Source organism: Lontra canadensis, unplaced genomic scaffold, assembly GCF_010015895.1.
Source record: "Lontra canadensis isolate GAN:19392208 unplaced genomic scaffold, GSC_riverotter_1.0 scaffold225, whole genome shotgun sequence".
Classification (NCBI taxonomy): Eukaryota; Metazoa; Chordata; class Mammalia; order Carnivora; family Mustelidae; genus Lontra; species Lontra canadensis.
Window position 1 is genome coordinate 23 of NW_022631219.1, and position 22,320 is coordinate 22,342.

Genomic DNA, 22,320 nt, shown 5'->3' on the forward strand with positions numbered 1-22,320 from the left:
AAAAGTAGTAGTAGTGGTGCTCCAAAAATTTTATTGCCTCCAAATTTGCTAGATTACAAAATTAAATAGTTTTCATAAGTTGTATCTGTTGTTCCTTTATTTCAGCATTTAAACCCAAGATACTCAGTGTCACTATTAACATACTACAGGATAACTTAAGAAAAAGATTGATTTCTAACATGTCATTTCTGTTTTTAAAGGGCTTATTTTTGTAATATATTTATGTAAATACTTTTAGGTTGGCAAAAGCAGCTTTTGATGATGCAATTGCAGAACTGGATACGCTGAGTGAAGAAAGCTATAAGGACTCTACACTTATCATGCAGTTGTTACGTGATAATCTGACACTATGGACTTCAGACATGCAGGGTGATGGTAAGGAAACTTGGACGTTAAATGGATCTCTTTCAGTTGTTGGGTCTTTTTACTTCTAGGATTTCCTTGGTATTTCTTCACATTAAGCTATAGTTTAGACTCAGCCTACCCTCCAGACTATCAAATTTTAATACTGCCTTTACAGCAGATGATCTCAAAATACAGTTTTCTGTTTGGGGCTGTACGATGATAATGTAAAAGACTTGTTTGGAAAGGGGACTCTTTTTTTAATATTTGAAGATTTAAAAAATTTTTGTCTCTAATGTTTGCTAAACTTAGTTTGCTTCTCTCACTGTTTTGGAAGTTGGAGGCAGGAACCATCTCATTTTATTTTTCTCAGATTAAATTTTAGGGATCTGCGTAATTGCATGTCATGATCACTGCTTTGGGTGACTGGTATCCTCAGGTTAAAACTAGATGGTGTCAGTAAATATTTATGAATCAGCTTCTCTGTGGAAATCTTTAAAGGAAATTTTTCGTGTCTGGATTTTATAGAGCAAATGGAATGTCCTGCTCTTAGTCCTTATTTTTAAGAGGTCTGGTATAGGCCCTGTTGTTGTTGTTTATTTTTAAATATAAGTAGTATTTTACAAAACTTAGTCTTGTGATGGGGGTTAATATTTATTTTAAATGCCCAAATTTGTCATAATTGTTGATTTTTTTAAAAAAAGATTGTATTTATTTATTTGACAAAGAGAGATCACGAGTAGGCAGAGAGGCAGGCAGACAGAGAGGGGGAAGCAGGCTCCCCGCTGAGAAGAGAGCCAGATTCAGGGCTCTATCCCAGGACCCTGAGATCATGACCCGAGCCGAAGGCAGAGGCTTAACCCACTGAGCCGCCCAGGTGCCCCCATAATTGTTAATTTTTTTTTTTTTTTTTAATTTATTTGACAGATCACAAGTAGGCAGAGAGGCAGGCAGAGAGAGACAGGAGGAGGAGGCAGGCTCCCCGATGAGCAGAGATCCCGATGCGGGACTCGATCCCAGGACCCTGAGATCATGACCTGAGCCGAAGGCAGAGGCTTTAACCACTGAGCCACCCAGGCGCCCCTAATTGTTAATTTTTTAAAGGAGATTTTATTCTGCTTATTCCAGAGAATCCTTTTTATCCATGATAGATCATTGAAGAGTGACATGACCATTTTATGAGCTAGCTTTACAGTTGGTGGTGGTGGTATGGGAAGTGGAAACAAAAAGTTTGTCAATTTTAGTTGCAGATCCTTTGAGTGGTTTTTTTTTTTTTTAAGATTTTATTTATTTATTTGACAGATCACAAGTAGGCAGAGAGAGAGTGGGAAGCAGGCTCCCTGCTGAACAGAGAGCCCGATGCAGGGCTCGATCCCAGGACCCTGGGATCATGACCTGAGCTGAAGGCAGAGGCTTTAACCCACTGAGCCACCCAGGCGCCCCCCCCTCCTTTAAGAATGTATTACCCAGACTGAAGCATATGTTGCATTGCTTGAGGCTAGCTATGTGTATTGGTTAAGCCAGCATGCTAGACTGTCTTTGGAAGCATTATATTTCTTTTTTCTTTTTTTTTTTTTTTAAGATTTTATTTATTTATTTGACAGAGATCACAAGTAGGCAGAGAGGCAGGCATAGAGAGAGGGGAAAGGAAGCAGGCTCCCCGCTGAGCAGAGAGCCCGATGCGGGGCTCGATCCCAGGACCCGGAGACTGTGACCTGAGCCGAAGGCAGAGGCTTTAACCCACTGAGCCACCCAGGCACCCCGGAAGCATTATATTTCTTAAATGTACATCTGAAAATGGGTTTTCTGGGCATGTATATTTCAAGTTTCCTTACTCTGGAAGGATAGAGTCAGATTTTAGACTTCTTTAGGTACTGAAGTGAGAATTAGGTGACTCAGCTTTAAATCTAACTAGCTTTATGAAATATTTAGATACCTGACTAGGGTTGGCTTAAGATATGTGGCATATGAGACCTACTTGCACACTTACTGAACAAAGCCAGATGGAGCCACAGATTACTTTCCAACACAGCACTTCAGGAAGCCACTGCCAGTCTGTGGGACTGAAAACCATTTCTATCTCTGAACTAATGAGTTGAGGTTCCTTCCAGCTTTAACATTCTGTTGTATACTAAACAATAACTACTCAGAAGAATGGCCAAACAGCTATGGACTCTTCATAGTCACTCTCAGCTCAGAGAAGATTAATATCTCTCTGCCTGTTTGAGGGAATAAAAGGAAAACATGTGGAGAGTTTGGTAAGCGATATGACCTAAAGTAAGGTTTATACCCCTTTGACCTCTGGGGGCATTTTTCTGAGGGTGAAATAACAAAGATGATGACCTGGGTTTTAACCCTGCTTTTTTTTTTTTTTTTTTTTTTTTTAAAAGGACAGTTCATTCCAACTTTTATAACTAAACTTGCTAGATAATAAAATTAAATGGAAATATATTTTTATATTTTCTTCTTTTTAAAAATTTTATTTATTTAATAGAAATCACAAGTAGGCAAACAGGCAGGCAGAGAGAGGCGGGGGAGGGGGGCAGGCTCCCCGCTGAGCAGAGAGCTCGATGCGGGGGCTCGATCCCAGGACTCTGGGTTCATGACCTGAGCTGAAGGCAGAGGCTTAACCCACTGAGCCACCCAGGCGCCCCTATTTTTATATTTTCTAATGCTATTCTTATCACTGGTAACCAGTAAAGTAAACTATATGTCATTTTGTTTTTACATAGAGCCAAAGATAATGCTTTTTTTTTTTTTTTGGTTATCAAACATTTTATGAAATAGATTGCCTTCTGCAATACGATATTTTCTTGAAACTACATAGTTGCAAAGCTTCTTTGTACCAGGGATGTTTTATTACATAGATTTTTCTTTAATCCTAAAACAGTTTTATTTAAATCTAGTAAAATCCACTTGCTTCAGTTCTTAACACTGTAATGGACCGTTTATTAAATTTGGTTGAAACAGACTAATTTTCATTTAAGAGCTTTGGCGATAAAATATTTGAAATAATGAAACAAGTTTAACAGTGAAAAATTCCAAGTAGTCTTTGGACATTTTGGTAAAATTAACAAATTATCTGAATTTACAAATTGTTGTGGGTACTAGTCATTTATTCACCATTTTCCCCTAAAAAGTATAGTATTACATGTTTTATTAACTTTTGTTTTGTGACTTAGAATCTGTGCAAAATTGCAGTCATGGAATTGGCAGTTTCCCAGGATATTGGATTTAGTTGAGCATTATTTAGATAGTTTTCTCCTTTTTAAATTTTATTATGGAAAATGGTGTTTAAAAAAAAACACTTGAATTAAGGGTTTCTAAAGGAAGAAATGTGTATGCAATTCCCGAGCTTTTCCTGAGATGTTTTCATGTTTGTTTTTTTTTTAAACTGCAGAATATGTTCACTTTTGTCTGTGTTGGAACATCTTTATAAACATTACCACTTTTTCTCATCAAGTGATTTCAGTCCTTTTCTCTTAACCTGTTTTCAGAGGACTATTTCATAAACAAGTCCATAGAAAGGAAATGTGTGTTCTCTTCCTGTCCCCTTCTCCCCACCCCAAAATCAGGAAACAGTGGGCAAAGAAATACCTGTCCAAAGAAACGCCCCCCCTTCTGTATACCTTTTAAGAGGATATTATTTCATCCTTTTAAAGGTAAAAAAAATACTTTGTAGAGTGAAGTGTGTATACAAAGTAAAAAGACCCAAATCTGACTTTCCTAAATCATTGATGTTTTCTTTCGTCCTGCTCTCTCGGTTTGTTTTTCTTGTAATGTTGCTTTCATATGATTGTTCTCCCTCCCTTTTTCCTTGCAATATAGATTCCTAAAGGATAATCCAACTCTTCCTTTCCTAAAAACTCTACTTTGTAAGTCATTATCATGGCACAGCGAATTCTGCTTTTTCATTTTGGTTCGTCACTAATCATGCCTGCATATACCATCATCCCTTTTGCTTACAAAACTGCCTGTTCTACATTCTAGGATGTGAAACCTTCCAAGACATTTATGATCTGCTACCTCTGTCTACCTCTGGTTGGGTGTGACTCATCTGACAGTATTCTATGCCAAAGTTACTTGGAACTTTTGGCAAATCTAATGGTTGCTTATAAGTGAATTAGAGTGTGCTCTGTTGTTTGTTAACCATATTTTGGCAGTGTATTGCTGTTAAAAAGGAGCGTGAATGTTCCTTTCATTTCCTGAGTTTGAATACATTATTTTGGGAATCATTGGGTGGTGCATCATTTCTTTCCTCTGTAAATGGTTTTTTTGGTCTGTCTTTGCATGTCTTTTTCTATATATATATGAATCAAAACTCTTTATGTGCCTTAACTTTTTTTTTTTAAGATTTTATTTATTTGACACAGATCACAAGTAGGCAGACAGGCAGGCGGGGGCAGGGGGGAAGCAGGCTCCCTGTTGAGCAGATGCGGGGCCCGATCCCAAGACCCTGAGATCATGACCTGAGCCAAAGGCAGAGGCCTAACCCACTGAGCCACCCGGGCACCCCACCTTAAGAACTTTTAAAAAGAGTCACGTTTCAGTATCAAACATTTTGGTCAGAGAAGAAAATTTAAAGTGTCTGAAAATATGCTTACCTAATCCTTGTTGCCGTAACAGCATTGTTTTATCATATCAAGGTCTTTCAGACTGCTTAAAAAGCACTCCTCAGGTTAAATGCTTTATGTTGCTAGGCACCCAGTCTTAGTGTCATTTGTCCATCCTAATTAACAAGCAGTATCAATGGATGGATTGTCTGAACCAAAATGATTGTTGGATTAGTTAACTGTTTATTTATTTTGATTCACACTGTTAACTACGTAGGAATTATAGTGATTTGTTAAAGCACAAAAGAATGTAACTTTTACCTCTTTTGTTATTTTTTAGCAAAAGCCTGCATGCTTTCTTTATTATGGCTGACTTATTTAATGCTTTTTAATAGGTAGATGATTCTCCAGTGAATAGGCTGGCTTTGTGTTGCATGTCATAGTGCAGCTCAAATTCCTCAGGCCAATCATCATGTTTTAAGGGAAAAGAAAAACCGGCATGAGAGAACTGGTCCAAATGCCCTTCTTTAATAACCTCAGCGGTCTGGTTTACTTTGAGCATGCTGTTTCACTCTGGAGTAAGAAACTTGGATTATGGTTTGGTGTGACTGGCTAAGATACAAAATGTAAACTCACTTTAAAAAGCAGAACCCTCCCTCTAAAATTGTAGAACTTCTTTGGAGCATCTTACTGCTCATTTCTCTACTGAAGCATTTCACATGGAGCTTGTGGGTAGATTTTACCAAAAAAACCCTAATAATAAGTACCCTTGATTCTTAAAGAGGTGAGGTTATTGAGAAAGAGTATTTTGACCCAAGATACACATGAAAGCTTGAAAGTCATTTAACAATATGGTTACCTTGGCTGTCCACTTTTAAGAGCTTATTTAGCATAAAAATAGTTTTACTGTGCATTGGGTTTTTTTTCATCCTATTGACCATTCAGGACCTTGATCCAGCAGCACTTCTTGGCTTAGGCATCTCAGGTGTCAAGGATGGTATAAGTCCTTTGGCTGTCTGTGTTTAATATCAGTTGTAGCAAATGTAAGGCGTCTGTGCTTGGAATGATACCTTTTTTTGTTACTACAACAGTCTAATTTAGTCAGTGTAAAATAATTAACTCGTTCTTCTTTGCAGGTGAAGAGCAGAATAAAGAAGCGCTGCAGGATGTGGAAGATGAAAATCAGTGAGACATAAAAGCCAACAAGAGAAACCATCTCTGACTACCCCATTCCTTCCCATCCCACTCCCATTGGAAATTCCCCCATTGTCATTGAGAACCATCAAATCTGACTTTTACATTTGGTCTCAGAATTTAGGTTCCTGCCCTGTTGTTTTTTTTTTTGTTTTTTTTTTTTTTTTAAACAGTTTTCAAAAGTTTTTAAAGGCAAGAGTGAATTTCTGTGGATTTTACTGGTCCCAGCTTTTAGGTTCTTTAAGACACTAACAGGACTGCATAGAGGCTTTTTCAGCATTACTGTATTGTCTCCTGCCAGATGTGGCAAGATCACCATTAGAAATGGAAATTACATTCGAAATCCATTAGACTTCTAGGTGATGCAAGCATCTAAGAGAGAGGTTAATCACACTATAGAGGCATTGTGGTATCATTTTTTCCTTTTTCTAATTTAAATTGAATTTTATACCAATGTTTAAAATTAATTGGGTGTTAGCTTGAAGTGATTAAAGATTGTTTGGAGAGTTGTAATGGTTTTGCTGTAAAGTGTTTCAAACTCTGCTGAAACGTTGCTGAAAAGCATGGTGCTGGTAACAGTTCAACAATCCGTGGCTGCTCATTCTTGCCTACTTATACTCTCCCTCTAAAGCAGGTTAGCATTGAAGGTGGTATGGAAAAGCCTGCATGCGTGTTCAATTCTTTGTTTCTTCTCCTTCCCTTTCCCTTTGCCCCCCCTCCCCCCTTCGCTCGCTCAACCTCTTTTGTTCAGTATGTGTAACTTGAAGCTAATTTGTACTACTGGATATCTGACTGGAGCCACAGATACAGAATCTGTATTGTTCTTACTGAAACACAGCATGGAATTAACATTAAACTTAAATAAAACAAACCTAAATTAAAAATGCCAAATATTATTGCGCCTCCATCCTTTATCTTTCTAAAATAAACTCTAGTCCAAACACATTGACAGTATTGTTTGCCTAAATGTGGAAAATTCCCCCCTCTTCTCCACAAATCACTTGTGTTTCCCAAAGATGATACGTATTTTTAGAAAAACCTTTTGTTTTTGCCGGTAACCTGGTTGTTGAAGAACACTGAGTAAGAACACTCAAGTCAATTCATTCCCAGTCTTCTTAACCAGGTAACGACACGGTGTTTATTTTAATCATTAAACTACAAACTCATACTCACACAAGGTGTAATTATGTATCATTTTCTAGCATGGAATTTGGGTTGTACAACCAAATAAGGCTGAATGTGTCAGAATAATCTTCCTTAGGCTGAAGTAAAATTAACCCCCATTACCACTTCTAAAGGTCAGTGGCAGGAACAGAAAATAATTACATCCATTCTCAGTAGTACATGTACACATGGTAGAACTATGTAGCCACCCCCCTTACTAGAGACACTCATTGTTAAATAGTTTTTTCGAGAAATAGTCTACATCAGTATGTATAGGTATTTATTCACCATAGACTATCCTGTATCAGACATTTAGATCTAATTTGAGTGACTAATATGGATGGACTTCGGGTTTTTCATTTTTTTTTAAACCAGTTGACTCCTTTTGGACAGATTATTTCCAGACTTGCTATTATAAATTATGGTGCTGCATTAAACACCTTTGTAACTGTCTCCACTTAATTATTTGCATTTCTAGATGTCCTGTGGGAGAGAACATACTTTTCAACTGATAAATACTGCCCATTTCCTTCCAAAGGGGTGGTTCCACTTTTAGAGTGCCGCCCAGTCCCGTCAACAGTGTCTGAGAGTACCCGCTCTATCACCACACTTGACTCATTGCTAAATGAGATGTTGACACCAAAAATATACCCTGGCTTAATTCTCAGTAGTGAAGACTTAGGAAATTAGCAGAAGAGTGATATGTCTTAGTAGTTTTTATCTTTTAGTAGTTTTTATCTTTTAGTAGTTTTTACTTTATTAAAATATGTATGTATGTCCATAATTAGGATAAACAAGATTTTTTTGTATTGCTATTCCATTAGATAGTTGTGGAGATGTGGAGCTATGTCCAAGAGGTTTTCAGGTTGCTTGGTTCTTTTTCCAGCAGTCAGGTGGCCAAAAGTGTGCTGCATCAAGGTCCAAAACTGAAGGAATTCTTAAAATTCAATCAGATTTTTAAAGATAAGGGGACTCAGGTTTTGTAGTCTGCTCCCATACTAAACACAAATGCACATGTGCATTACGTGGGTAATGTTTTTACAGAACAGTCTGGCTTGTGGAGAGGATTTCTGTCAAGTTCTGTTGTTACAGGCATGTGTTTAGTGAAAGGGGTCTCTAGTTGGCTCTGTGGATGGGCTCGTATTCCGCAAACTCAGGATCCCATGAGCATGCTCAAGAATGTGGCAAGTCTTGGAGAGAGAAGAACTTGCCACCCAAAGAAGGCATTAAAGGCACAATGGGGAAGTATTGTGGTGACTGGTACAGGTCTTCAGATCCCTGTAAAGTATGGAAGACAGGCAACCAGAAGACTGCAGAAAGGTGACGGCCTTGTAAGAACGGTCTCTCCCAATTCTATCTGGTCTGAAAAGGTGGAGTTGTTTCAGCTCTGTTCAGTGCTTGAGGATCGGTTGGTTTCAGTAGAAACTCGAGTGGACATTACAATTTGAATGCAGTGTATGTTTCAGTTATAATAGTGCTTGCTTTGAAAAAGGTTTTAAACCCAAAGGTTTTTTAAAATGCTGGAAGCACCAATAAATATATTTGTGACTCGCCTGGGTTCTAGAACTGGTGGCCAGAAAAACATCCAAAGTTAGGTTTTGCTGCTTCAAGGAAGATGAGAATGAACTTTTAAGTTTGGTTATTTTTAAGGGGAATTTGATGGAATAAATATGAACATCCAACTTGGCTTCTACCTCGGACAAATGCCACTTGAGAGTTTAGTAAGATCCCAAATCAGCTGCTTTGCTGTTAATCCTAGGGTAGTAGGAGAGTGAGCATGCTGAGATGGCATTTTGAAGATGAATCTTGCTTTGTTTTGAATACTGTAACTAGTAATAGGGGTCACTGGTGAATTTCTAGGATGGGTCATTAAAGGAATTGTGAGCTTTTAGAGGAAGTGATTCTGGATCCAATTGGCTAAGCAAAATCAAACCTTGTTTTATGTATCAGTTGAGTTACTAATCCTGTAGTTGATAGAACAACTAATATTTAGCACACATTCAGTACTGGCTGTGTACCAGGCACTGTGCTTATTTTTTTAGTTTTAAAGATTGTTACTAGAGAGTACAAGCATGTGGGGGGGAGGGGCAGAGGGACAGGGGACAAGCAGACTCCCCACTGAGCATGAAGCCAGAAATGGGGCTCCGTTCCAGGATCCTGAGATCATGACCTGAGCCATAGTCAGGGGCTTAACTAGCTGAGCCACCCAGGTAACCCAGCACTGTGCTCGTTATTAAGCAGTGTCTGTAAACTAGCACATAAATATTCAATAGTTTGATGAGTTGTCACCTGCATTTTGCAAATAGGAAAACTGAAAAGTTGAACGTGGCCAAAGCCACACAGCTAGTTCAAACAGTTCAAAGTTGTTCAAACAGGATTCAGAGTTGGGTTTGTATGACTACAGAGCCCATGTTCTTAACCATTAAGCCGTTCTTTTTGCTCTTTATCAAAACTGATGTTTCATTGAAATGTTTCCTCTGAAGTGACTGTTTAAATACATTTCTGAGATCATCTTACAATTGATACAATTGTACATTGATACATCCTTTTCAAAAGCTGTATTATGCATATTAAGAAATGGGCCCTGTGCTATCTCAGTTATACCACTTTGGGGAAACACTAGGTTGGCATTCTGTTGTATGTAAGGGAGGGCTGAAAATTGTTTTTCTTAAAGAGTGCATTGCTTTTTGGACATTTACTTCTTTCATAATTGAAGTAAGAGTGTGTCCTTGCACAACCTGGGCAGTATGAATCCTATCCAGGGGCTACTTCTAAAGCTACAACTGACCAATCTTCCTGTTAACGCTGAAACTCCTGGTACTCGTGCTTCCATTGTATATTGCTTGTTTCTAGGTCTTCCCCCAGACACTTTTCTTTTCCGTTTTAATTCCTGGTGGTTCTAGGTTTGGGATAGGGCTTATTACAGCACCTAAGGCTTCGTTCCTATAATAGCACATTTGTAGCCATGATATCAGGCCACCATAACTGCAGAGTTCCCTCAGAATTTGCTTTTCATGGAATTCTAGGAACTAAAGAGCATTTTTTCCCTACTAAGCCTCGTTCCTCATTAAGATGTAAGCCAGAACATTTAGGAGGTATTAATTTTGCCTCGGTAAATATTATAATTGTTAATTGGCAGAGATAAGATTTATAGAATAATCTGTTGTGAGGATGTAGAGAAACATTGTCATTTTTGGCATTCCTTTAAGTTTTATATTCAATTATAAAGAAAATACTTGAGAAGCATACAGCTTAGTAAATTCCCACAAAGGGAATACACTGTTTAAGCATCACTCACATCAAGATCTAGAACAAGACCAGCATCCTAGAAGACTCTCATGCCCCCCTTCTCGGTCTGTAATTACCCCCTTATTTCTGCAACTGAAACCAATCTCCTGATCATTGCCATCAGTTAGTTTTGCCTGTTTTTGAACTTGATACAAAAGGAATCCTACAGCATTTTCCCCCCTCAGTATTATGTGCTGTCACTCCACAATTGTGTTTTCATGGCTATATAGCCTTGTGTTCTATTAGTATACCACTGTGTATTCTCTGGATGGACACTGGATTATTTTCCATTTTGGGAGGTTACCGATAATGATATTATGGACATTCTGGTACATAACTTTTGGCATATACATATATGCATCAGTGTTGCATATATACATGAGAATGGAATTACTGGGTTGTGGGGAATATATATGTTCAGCTTTCATAGATAATTGCAAGACAGTTTTCCAAAGTAGTTGTGCTGTTTTGCAGTCCTGCTGGCAATGTATGAGAATCTTAGTTGCTATACATCCTCACTGGCATTTAGTTGTAGGCTTCTGGTGGGTATGTTGTGGAATCTCATCCTGGATTTAATTGGCAATTTCCTGATGACTAAAGAGACTGAACACCAAAATATGTCTCCTGGACGTTTGGATATCCTCTTTTGTTAAATACCCACTTTTGCTTGTTTTCTGTTGAGTTGTCATTTTATTACTAATTTGTAGGAAATCTATATATTAGGAATAGAGAATGTTTTTGGAGTTGTTACTGCAATTCTATATTTCTGTGCCCTGCTTTTTCATTATCTTGGTGTCCTGACAAACATCTTAATTTTAATGTAGCCTAATTTATCCATATTTTCTTTTAAGGTAAGTGTTTCATATATTTTATTTAAGAAATAAGTGTTTTATATATTTTATTTAAGAAATATTTGCAGACCCCGAGATCATTAATCTTTTATTTTTGTGGAAGCATTGTTTGACCTAGCATATCTAGGTCTAGAATCATCTAGGATTTGTTTTTTATATGGTAGTAGGAAGATGTTAAAAAAAAAATACTTTCCTGTGTAGATATTCAGAAGAGCTAGCGCCACATACTGTTTCATTGGTCTATTTGTCTTGGTGCCACTGCAACTCTGTGTTCGGTACCTGGTGACGTGAGTCCTCCAGCTTTTTGTTCTTCAAGATTGCATTGGTTATTCTTGGCTCTTAGCATTTGCATATATTTTTTAGAATTGGCTTATCCATTTCAGTAGTAAAACAGCAACAAAACCTGCTGGGATTTTGATAGCATTTTATTCCATAAGTAAATTTGGGAGGAATTAGTATCTTCACACAATTACGTCTTTTTGATCTATGAACACAGTATATTCCTCCATTTCTTTAGATGATTAATGCTTTTTTCAGTAATGCTTTGTAATTTTCTTTGTAGTAGTCTGATGCCTTTTGTTGGCCTTACTCCTAGTTTTTTAAAATTTTTGATGTTTTAAATAGTATTTAAATTGTTTCATTTTCATATTGTAGCTACTTAATTTGACTATTATATATTATCTTGTATTCCATGGCCACCTTAATTTATTGATTTCAACAGTTTGATGTAGATTCTGTGACTTTTTCTTTTTTTTATTTTATTTTTAATTAATCTCTACACACAGCATGGAGCTCGAACTTAGAACCCTGAGATCAAGAGTCACATCCTCTGTCAACTGAACCAGCCAGGTGCCCTGAGACAGGTTTTTTAGAGGATTATTTGACAACATAAATGAAAGTTTTAAACACATGCATTCTTTGCTCACAAATATATGCTCACAAATATATGCAGAATATGTCCACTTCAGCATTATGATAGCAGATTAGAAATAACCTACATGCCCATCAGTCATGGTACATCCTTACTATGTACAAAAATGAGATAAACCATTTCTGCTAATACAGAAAAATGCCTGCATATGTTAACTGAGAAAAGGAAGATCCATACTAAGATATATAATCTTGCATGTAAAACAGGAAAAATACTCTTGTGTACTTGCCTATAAATTTCTGAAAGGTACAACTCTTTAAAAAACCCTCCAGCTTTATTGAGGTACAGTTGACATATAAGGTGCATGTACGAAACTATACAGTTTGATAAGTTTTAGTATGTGTATATACCTGTGAAACCATCTTCATAACGAAGATAGTGTAGCCTTCGCCCTCACAAGTGTCTTGTCCTTTGTTATTTGCCCTCCTCCATACCTGATCAAGCATTAATCTGCTTTCTGTTATATTAGTTTGCATTTTTTAGAGTTTGATATAAATGGAATCATATAGTGTGTATTCTGTGTTTTTAGAGGGTGTGTCTGGCTTCTTTCAGCATAACTGTTCTGAGATTCATTCATGTCGCATGTATCAGTTCATTCCTTTTATTGCTGAGAAGTATGCCATTGTTACGATATACCACAATTTGTTTATTCACCTACTGTTGGACAATTTGGTTGTTTCCAGTTTTTGTCTGTTACAAATAAAGCTGCTGTGAATGTTTGTGTACAAGTCTTTATGTGGGCATGTATTTCCCTTTTGTGGATAAGTAGAAGTGGAATGGTTGTATAGTATGATAGGTGTATACTTAGCTTTTTAAAAGAAACTGTCAAACTGTTCTTCAAAGTGATTGTACTATTTTATATTTCCTCCAGCAGTGTCTGAAAGCTGTTTTTCTTTGTCTACATTTTCTCCAGCACATGGTATGGTCGGTCTTTAATTTTCCCATTCTTAAAGGTATATAGTGACATCTCATTGCGTTGTGGTTTGGTTTGTTTTGTTTTGTTTTCTTCTAAGCAGGCTCCCATCAAGGAGCCCAGCTCGAGGCTTGAACTCACAATCTTGAGATCAAGACCTGAGCTGAGATTAATCAACTGAGCCACGTCAGCACCCCTCATTGTGTTTTTTATTTGTGTTTTCCTAATGACTAATGAAGTTAAGCATCTTTTTATGTGCTTATTTGCCATCTGTATATCTTTGGTGAAATGTCTTTTTTTTTTTTAATATTTTTATTTATTTATTTGACAGTGAGATGCAGAGAGCACAAGCAGAGCAGCAGGCAGAGGGAGAGGGAGAAGCAGGCTCTCCACTGAGCAGGAAGCCCATATGGGGCTCGATCCCAGGACTCTGGGATCATGACCTGAGCCGAAGACAGCCACTTAACCGACTGAGCCAGGTGCCCCAGTGAAGTGTCTTTTAATATTGAGTCTTTTGATCCATGAACAAGGTATATCTAGTAATTAAGTCATTCTTTAATTTCAGCGAGTGTCCAGGTCTTTTCACTTGAGTCAGATTTATCTCTATTTCATAATTTTGGATGTTTTTGTAAGTTTCTTTTTATTTTTACTCTCAAAGATTTTATTTTTTTGATAGCACATGCAGGGGGAGCAGCAGAGGGAGAGGGAGAAGCAGGCTTGCTGCTGAGCAGGGAGCCTGATGTGGGGCTCAATCCCAGGACCCCTGGATCATGACCTAAGCCAAAGGCAGGTGCTTCACCAACTGAGCCACCTAGGTGCCCCAGTTCCTGCTTTTTAAAATTCAATTTTTGATTGTTCATTGCTAGTATATAGAACAAAATTTTATATTTGTGTATTGATACTATACCCCGTAATCTTGCTAAAACTCACTTCTTTTAGTAGGTTTTCTTTTTTTTTTTTTGTAGATCTCATCAGATTTTCTTCATAGACAATCATATTTTCTGTGACTATAAAGTTTTCACTAAGTTTTTGCTCCTGTCTGGAGACTTTTTGTTTATTTTGCCTGGTTGCACTCTGGCTGGAACCCCCACTCAGTGCTGAATGGAAGCTGTATAGACATCCTTGTATTGTTCCTGGAAAGCATTTGGTGTTTCACCATTAAGTATGATAGTCTAAGTTTTTTATAAATGCCCTTGATTAGGTTGAGGAATTTAGTTTGCTGAGAGTTTTTATCAGGAATGGAAGTTGGATTTGTCAAATGCCTTTTCTGGAGGAAAAAAAATACCTTTTCTGTATTATTGAGGTGATCAACATGAGTTTTCTAGTTTGTTAATATAATTAATTAAATTGGGGTGCCTGGGTGGCTCAGTGGGTTAAAGCCTCTGCCTTCAGCTCAGGTCATGATCCCTGGGTCCTGGGATTGAGCCCCACATCGGGCTCTCTGGTCTCCGGGGAGCCTGCTTCCTCCTCTCTATCTGCCTGCCTCTCTGCCTACTTGTGATCTCTGTCAAATAAATTTAAAAAAATAATTAAGTTGATTGCTTTTTTAATATTAAGCCAACCATTCCTGGGATAAACTCCAGTTGTTATGTATTATCCTTTAAAAATATTTTTGGATTTGATTTGCTAGAATTTTGTTTATTGTTTTGTTTTGTTTTTTTGTTTATTGTTTGTATTATATGTTCATGAGCCCATACCTGAAAGTTCTGAGGTGATGAAATGTTATTAGCACCAAAAGTTTTTCTTCTGTGGCACTGTGGACAAAATAGAACAGTAGGCATTTACAGTGGCTCTGCATGAAGGAATGGAAGAACACTTTACACTTGATCTTAGCCAAAAGGCCGAGAAGTGATGGAAGAACATTTTAAATGGTAAATACGAAGGTAATATAAAAGACTTAAAGAGATTTTTGGGGCGCCTGGGTGCCTCAGTGGGTTAAAGCCTCTGCCTTCGGCTCAGGTCATGATCCCAGGGTCCTGGGATCGAGCCCCGCATCGGGCTCTCTGCTCAGCAGGGAGCCTGCTACCCTTCCTCTCTCTCTCTGCCTGCCTCTCTGCCTACTTGTGATCTCTGCCTGTCAAATAAATAAATAAATAAATCTTAAAAAAAAAAAAAAAAGACTTGAGATTTTTAAAGAAATTGTTTAAGAAAAAAACTTTAACTATACTGTGGGGTTTATAACATCTGTAGTTACATCATACATGTGGTTATGATAGCATAAAAAGGCAGCCAGAGGGTGGTAAGTGGATCCATTTTGAATGCAAGTTTCTCACATTTTACTTGAAGTGATGCAATATTAACTTCAAAGACCTTGAGATGTTAAGGATATATGGTATCTGGCAAGCACAACATAAAAAAAGAGGTATAGCTAAAAATATGTAGATACACTAAAATGTAATCGTAAAAAGTATTCATTAATCCAAAAGAAGGCAGGAGAGGACAACAGCATTTGTGCTGCCAAATCTCCCAGGAGAGATTGAAAACGCACTGAGACCTAATTTTGACAGCTGGGAACATTTGTTCTTTGTTATTTTGATGGCTGGAGACTTCTCAACAGTGTTGACATTTGGAAATGAGTCCTCTGAGCAAATTACAGAATAGTTCTGCAGATTATGCCCAGTGTTGTGCTTTTTGAAACAAAGTCAACATTAAAAAATAAGCCCGAATAATTTCCTTATCTAAAAATCTCCTTGTTGACTGAACTGACATTTCAGCTGCCACCCACTGCTGGTAATACAGAATTTATAGTTTTGATTTCAGCCAAGTAATTGCCCAATAAAAATTAAGTCTTTAGAGGAACATAACAGAATCTAGAGTCTCATGATTTATAATAAACTTGGACACAGTCCAAACTTCAGCATATGAAGAAACAAAAACGTGACCCATACTGGAGACAACCACTTGGGATTATTCCTGAGATGACCTAGATACGTAAGCAGAGTTTTATTGTTGTTATTCTCCCACTATAGCAGACAAGGATTTTAAAGCCGTTTTATCTATTATTATAATTATATTCAGGAAGGAAAGGAAAATGTGTTTGTGACCAATGAAAAGAAATTGTTGCAGAGATACTGAAACCATGATAAAGAACCAGGGGCACTGGGGTGGCTCAGTTGTTTAAGCATTTGACTTCAGTTCAGGTCATGATCTCAGGGTTCTTAGATCTATTGAGCCCCACTTCAGGCTCCCTGCTCAGTGGGAAGCTTGCTTCTCTCTCTCCCCCTGCTTGTGTTCCCTCTCTCGCTGTCAAATAAATAAATAAAAAGTCTTTTAAAAATAATGAAATCTTAACCATGTGGACATTTTGGAACAGAAAAATAGATTATCTGAAATAAAAATTCACTGGATGACCTTAAATGATGGAAAGATCACTGAACTTGAAGTTAGCTCAATAAAATTATCCAGTCTGAACGAGAAAGAAAAATGATTTTTAAAAAATGAGGGGTGGGGATGCCTGGGTGGCTCAGTTGGTTAAGCAGCTGCCTTCGGCTCAGGTCATGATCCCAGCGTCCTGGGATCGAGTCCCACATCGGGCTCCTTGCTCTGCAGGGAGCCTGCTTCTCCCTCTGCCTCTGCCTACCATTCTGTCTGCCTGTGCTCGCTCGCTCTCTCTCTCTCATAAATAAATAAAATCTTTAAAAAAAAAAATGAGGGGTGCCTGGGTGGCTCAGGTCATGATCCCAGGGTCCTGGGATGGAGCCCTGTGTTGGGCTCCCTGATTAGCGGGAGCCTGCTTCTTCTCCCTCTGCCCACCCTGCTTGTGCCCTTGAGTGCTCTCTCAAATAAATATTAAAAAAGAAAACAAACTCTTAGGAGAACATGGGCAAACTTCATGATGTTGGATTTGGTGGTGATACCTTAGCAAAAACCTCAGGCAACAAAAGAAAATAAATTAGAATTTTTAAAAAAGATTTTATTTATTTGACAGAACCTGCAGGGGGACTGGCATGGAGAGAGGAAGAAGCAGGCTTCCCACTGAGCAGGGAGCCCGATCTGGGGCTCAGTCCCTGGGTCCTGGGATCACGACCTGAGCCAAAGGCAGACACTTAACTGACTGAGCTACGCAGGTGCCCCTAAATTAGTCTTAAAATGAAGAACTTATTGTGGATCAAAGGACACTATCAAGAGTGAAAAGACAACCCATGGAATAGGAGAAAACATTTAAAAGTTATATATCTGATATGGGATTGATATTTAGAACAAAGAACGCCTACAATTCAATGAAAAGAAGTTAATTCAAAAATGGGCAAAGACTTAAGTGGACATTTCTGCAAAGAAGGTATAAAAATGGCCAATAAGCACATGAAAATATGCTCAACCTCACCAGTCATGAGGTAAATGAAAAAGCCACAGTAAGATACCACTCTACATCCGTTAGGACAGCTATTATAAAGGCAAACCCAATAGTAAGTTTTGGTGAAGATGTGGAGAAAATGGAGCCTTTGTGCATTGCTGTAGGAATGTATTATGTAGCCACTGTGGGAAACAGTTTGGTGGATCCTCAAAAAGTTAAATGTTGATTCACCATATGTCCCAATGATTCTACATCTAGGCATAGACCCAAAGAACCAAAAGCAGGGACTTAGATACCTGTACAATGTTCCTAGCAGCATTATTCATAAGAGCCAAAAGATGGAAACAACCCAAGTATTCAGCAATAGATGAATGATGGGTTGACTGGCTCGCTCAGTCAGTAGAGCATATGACTCTTGTTCTCAGGGTCATGAGTTCAGGCACCACTTGGGGCACAGAGCTTACTTAAAGAAAAAAACATACAAGTGAATATGGATAGACACAATGGGGTATATTCACATTTTTCAGTCATAAAAGGAACAAAGTTCTGATAAGTATTACAACATGGAGGAGACTTGAAAATATTATGCTGAATGAGATAAGCCAGTCATAACAAAACAAGTATGTGATTCCAATTATATAAGGTACTTAGAATAGGCAGTTCATAAAAGTTCATAAAAGACAGTAAAATAGAGGATACCAAGGGCTGAGTTGGGGGGGGTGGGGAATAGAGAGTTCTTTTGTTTAATGAGTACAGTGTATCTGTTTGGGATGATGAAAAACTTCTGGAACTAGTTGTGATGGTTGTACCAGATTGTGAATGGACCTAATACAAGTGAATTGTCAACTTAAAAATGGTTAAAATGATTTTTTTTTTTTCCTAAAGAAAGGCAGACTGCCACATGCGGCACCTCATTTGGATGTGTCTGGAGTCTTGGACGCCTGACTACCCTACATTTTCCTATGAATGGATATTGAAAGCTGGTTTGGAGGTTCCAGCAGGTGAGCACAGCTACTCATATACCCTTACTTATATTTATTTATTTTGCATTTTGAATCATTTTTTTATTAACATATAATGTATTGTTTCAGGGCTACAGGTCTGTGATTCATCAGTCTTATACAATTCACAGCACTCACCACAACACATAGCCTCCCCAGTGTCCATCACCCAGCCACCCCATCCCTTCCACCCCCTCCACTCCAGCAATCCTCAGTTTGTTTCCTGAGATTAAGAGTCTCTTATGGTTTGTCTCCCTCTCTGGTTTCTTCTTGTTTCATTTTTTCCTCTCTTCCCCTGTGATCCTCTGCCTTGTTTCTCAAATTCCATGAATTAGTGAGGTCAACAAACTTTAATTGTCTTTCTCTGACTTATTTCACTTAGCATAATACCCTCTAGTTCCATCCATTGAGTTGCAAATGGCAAGATTTCATTTTTGATGGCTGCATAATATTCCTGTGTGTGTGTGTATGTGTGTGTGTGTGTGCGCGCGTGTGCGCGTGCGTGTACCACATCTTCTTCATCCATTCATCTGTTGATGGACAATTGAGACTTTTTCCATATTTTCACTGTTGTCTACACTCAATTTTAATTTTGCTTTGTTCCCTTCACTTTCTATTATGCGTTTCCAAGACATTTCACCATGTTCATAATTAAAAATGGAAATGACTACATGACTTTCTAGCCTTCAGATGGGCAATAATGGAAGTTAGGTCAATTCCTTGTTTCTTTATGTTTTGGTTGTTTACCAGTCTTTGCTTTTTGAATGGTTATTGCCCTAGAATACTATGGTGATGCTTTTTCACTTTTGTCCCCCTTTCTTCCCTTGGCTGGCACCTCTTCCTCTTTTCCTACTGACTTAGGGATTTCTTTTGAAAGACTTGCTTGACCCTGTGTGCCTTGCCCATAGCCATGGTTTTATCATGGACCCTCACTCCCTGGCCCTTTGACTCCAAGGAGGTGAGTTATAATCTGAACTGAGCCATTTCTCTACTGAGAAGCTAAACAGGAGTCAGAAAACTTCCCTAGGTAGCAGTGGCTGAAAAGCTACCCTGACTTGGGGCTGAGGCCACCATTTTGGATCATTTATGTACTGATGAATCAGAAAGCCTGTGCTGACGGAGGCAGGATGGAGGAAGGTGCAGAGCAAGTGAAGAAAACCCAGGAGGCTCTGAGAGATCTTGATTTCCCAGTTTTCTGATTCTCACAAAGTAGTGATTTCATTGGCTCACAGCTAGCTCCTGGAAGGCCACACAAGTGCTGTGCTCCCAGTTAGCAGCATATTCTCCAGAAAGATCTTGCCTACCTGTGTCTAGGTCACACACAGAAGGGAATTGGGGCCTATGACAGATAGGGACCCACTGGGCAGAGGTGAGCATCACATTTGGTCAAGATGACAGCAAGGACCCTGAGAGAGAGCCCTGGAAAATCTTTCCTGGCCAAGCAGGACCCTGTTAGTTCCGGGAGCTTGGGGAGTGAATAAGGCTGAACCTACAAGAAACCTAGTGGGACCTGGGCGTCTTCCACTGGACCTCGCAACACCATTTTCTTCTTACAGCAGCACAGGGTAGAGATTGATAATATGAGTTCTCAGGCCACAAGGCTTGGGCCCAAACCTCAGCTCTACCTTTTAATTATTCCTTGAGCATGGTCCTCTGTTCCTCAGTTTTCCTATAAAATGGGGATTGAAACAGTGTCATAATCATGAGGATTAAATGGGTGTAACAAAGTAGTCTGCATGTCTGAGAGTTCTCTATGGGTGTTATGGCTGCTGATATTTCAGTTCTGGCAGCTTCTTTCTGGTTCCTATTATTTTCTTAGAGTCCTTAAGTCTCTTCCTGCTGAAATAGCGTAAGAACTAATTGCCCTTCCTCAAATGATTCTTAAAGATTTTATTTATTTGAGAGGGGGAATGACAGAGAGAGAAAGGGAGAGGAGAGAATATGAGCAGGAGAGGAGCAGAGGGAGAAGCAGACTCCCCATTGAGCAGGGAGCCAAATGTGGGGCTTGATCCCAGGACTCCAGAATCATGACCTGAGTTGAAGGCAGATGCTTAACTGACTGAGCCGCCCACGCATCCCTGAGCCTTCTCTTCTCTTCTCTGGGCTTGTGTGAGGTTTGTTGTCTTCACTGTGGTGAAATAGCCCAGAGACTATTGGTTTGTTCTCTGCCAGAACTGAAATAAGCTCTCATCTCACACAGAGTGAAAACCAGTCTTTATGAAGTCATTTGGTCCCCTGTTCTGTGCCCTCATTTAGGGCTCTTCCCTTGCCCCACCCTGCTCAGGCCCCACTAGCCTCCTTGCTATTCTTAGTCATGCCACACCTGCCCTCATCACTAGGGATACTGGCCATTTCCCCCTGCCTAAAACATTCCACTCCAGGTATCTCCACAGCTCCGTCCCCCAACCCTCTATGTCTTAGCTCAAAAGTCACCTTTGGAGAACCGCCTCACTTACCTGTTTAACCCAAACCCCGCCCCAACCTTTTTTTTTTTTTTTTTTTTTTAAGTAATTTCTACCTGCCATGTGGGACTCAAACTCATGAGCCAGAGGTCGAGTTACATGCTCCACTGATGGGGCCGGCCAGGTACCCCTATTGCCATCTTTTAATATGCTAGATTTATTGTCTGTTGGCTGTCTTGCTGAGGAATCTGCCCCAGGTGCCTGGACCAGGGCCTGGTGGTAGTTAATACTCCCCTGCTGTTTGTTGAATGAGTGGATGACACCATGGCACGCTGATCCGGGTATAAAAAGTCTTGGCATTAGTTGAATCCTGGTTGTGTCACTTACCAGTTGTGTGATTCAGCACGGATATTTAACCTCTCTGAGCCTTAGTTTTCCTGTTTGTAACTTGAGACCCACCTCTAATGAGTGCTTGGTGAAGAGTTAAGGGAGACCTTGTGCTGAGTGAGCCTCAGTTGCCATTCTCTCGTTCTTTCCAGTCCTTTCATTGAAATCTTTTTTTTTTTTTTTAGATTTTATTTATTTATTTGATAGATCACAAGTAGGCAGAGAGGCAGGCAGAGAGAGAGTGGGAAGCAGGCTCCCTGCCGAGCAGAGAGCCCGATGCCCTGGGATCATGACCTGAGCGGAAGGCAGAGGCTTTAACCCACTGAGCCACCCAGGCGCCCCTCATCGAAATCTTTTTAAAGGAGTCTCTCAAGCCAATGAGATTGCAGTGAACGTTTTCATTTACTTTTGAATTATAGGTCATTATAAATATTAACAAATAAGACTTAAAAAGGACACCTCGAGGTCAGACGAAAGTACAAAAATTGTGTGTGGGGCTGCAGTTTAAGGACATTTTCTGCAGCCGCCACATGGTAGCAAAACGGTGTTAAGCAGTGCACGAGTCTGCGTCGACGACAGCCAGAGTCCATGCATCGGGAGGTTGTCTCGGTTTGGGAAGAAAACGGTGGGACATGCACGGGCCGGGAGGGGCAGTTCCTCGCTCTTGCCGCTAGGGGTCAGGAGGTTACCGCTTCAGGGTGGAAGATGGGCCCGTCTGGGATTGGCTAGTGTGGCGGTGGGAGGCGGGGTTGGAGAAGGATGCAGCGCGCTGTCGGGCGACTTCCTGGTGAGGGACACCAGACTTTGGAATTACTTTTTCCTGGGGGGTGGGAAGGGGCATCAACGATCCCGTCTTTGTGTGGGGCTGACAGACCAAAGAAAAGATGCCAGTTTGAGGTCAAAGGCAGAGCTGATGACTGGAGTTTCCAAAAGAGCTTTAACAGAAATACAATCTGCAAGGGGTTAGGAGCAGTGCCAGAGTCCTGGTGAAGATTCCCTC

At 39.4% G+C, this 22,320-nt stretch overlaps 1 long non-coding RNA gene across 1 annotated transcript; it reads left to right on the forward strand.

Moving 5' to 3' along the window:
* Positions 1-217: 217 nt before the first annotated feature.
* Positions 218-6,985, forward strand: LOC116862194. Its single transcript, XR_004381606.1, has 2 exons — positions 218-375; positions 6,032-6,985. It is a non-coding gene; the product is annotated as an uncharacterized LOC116862194 (long non-coding RNA).
* Positions 6,986-22,320: the final 15,335 nt, after the last annotated feature.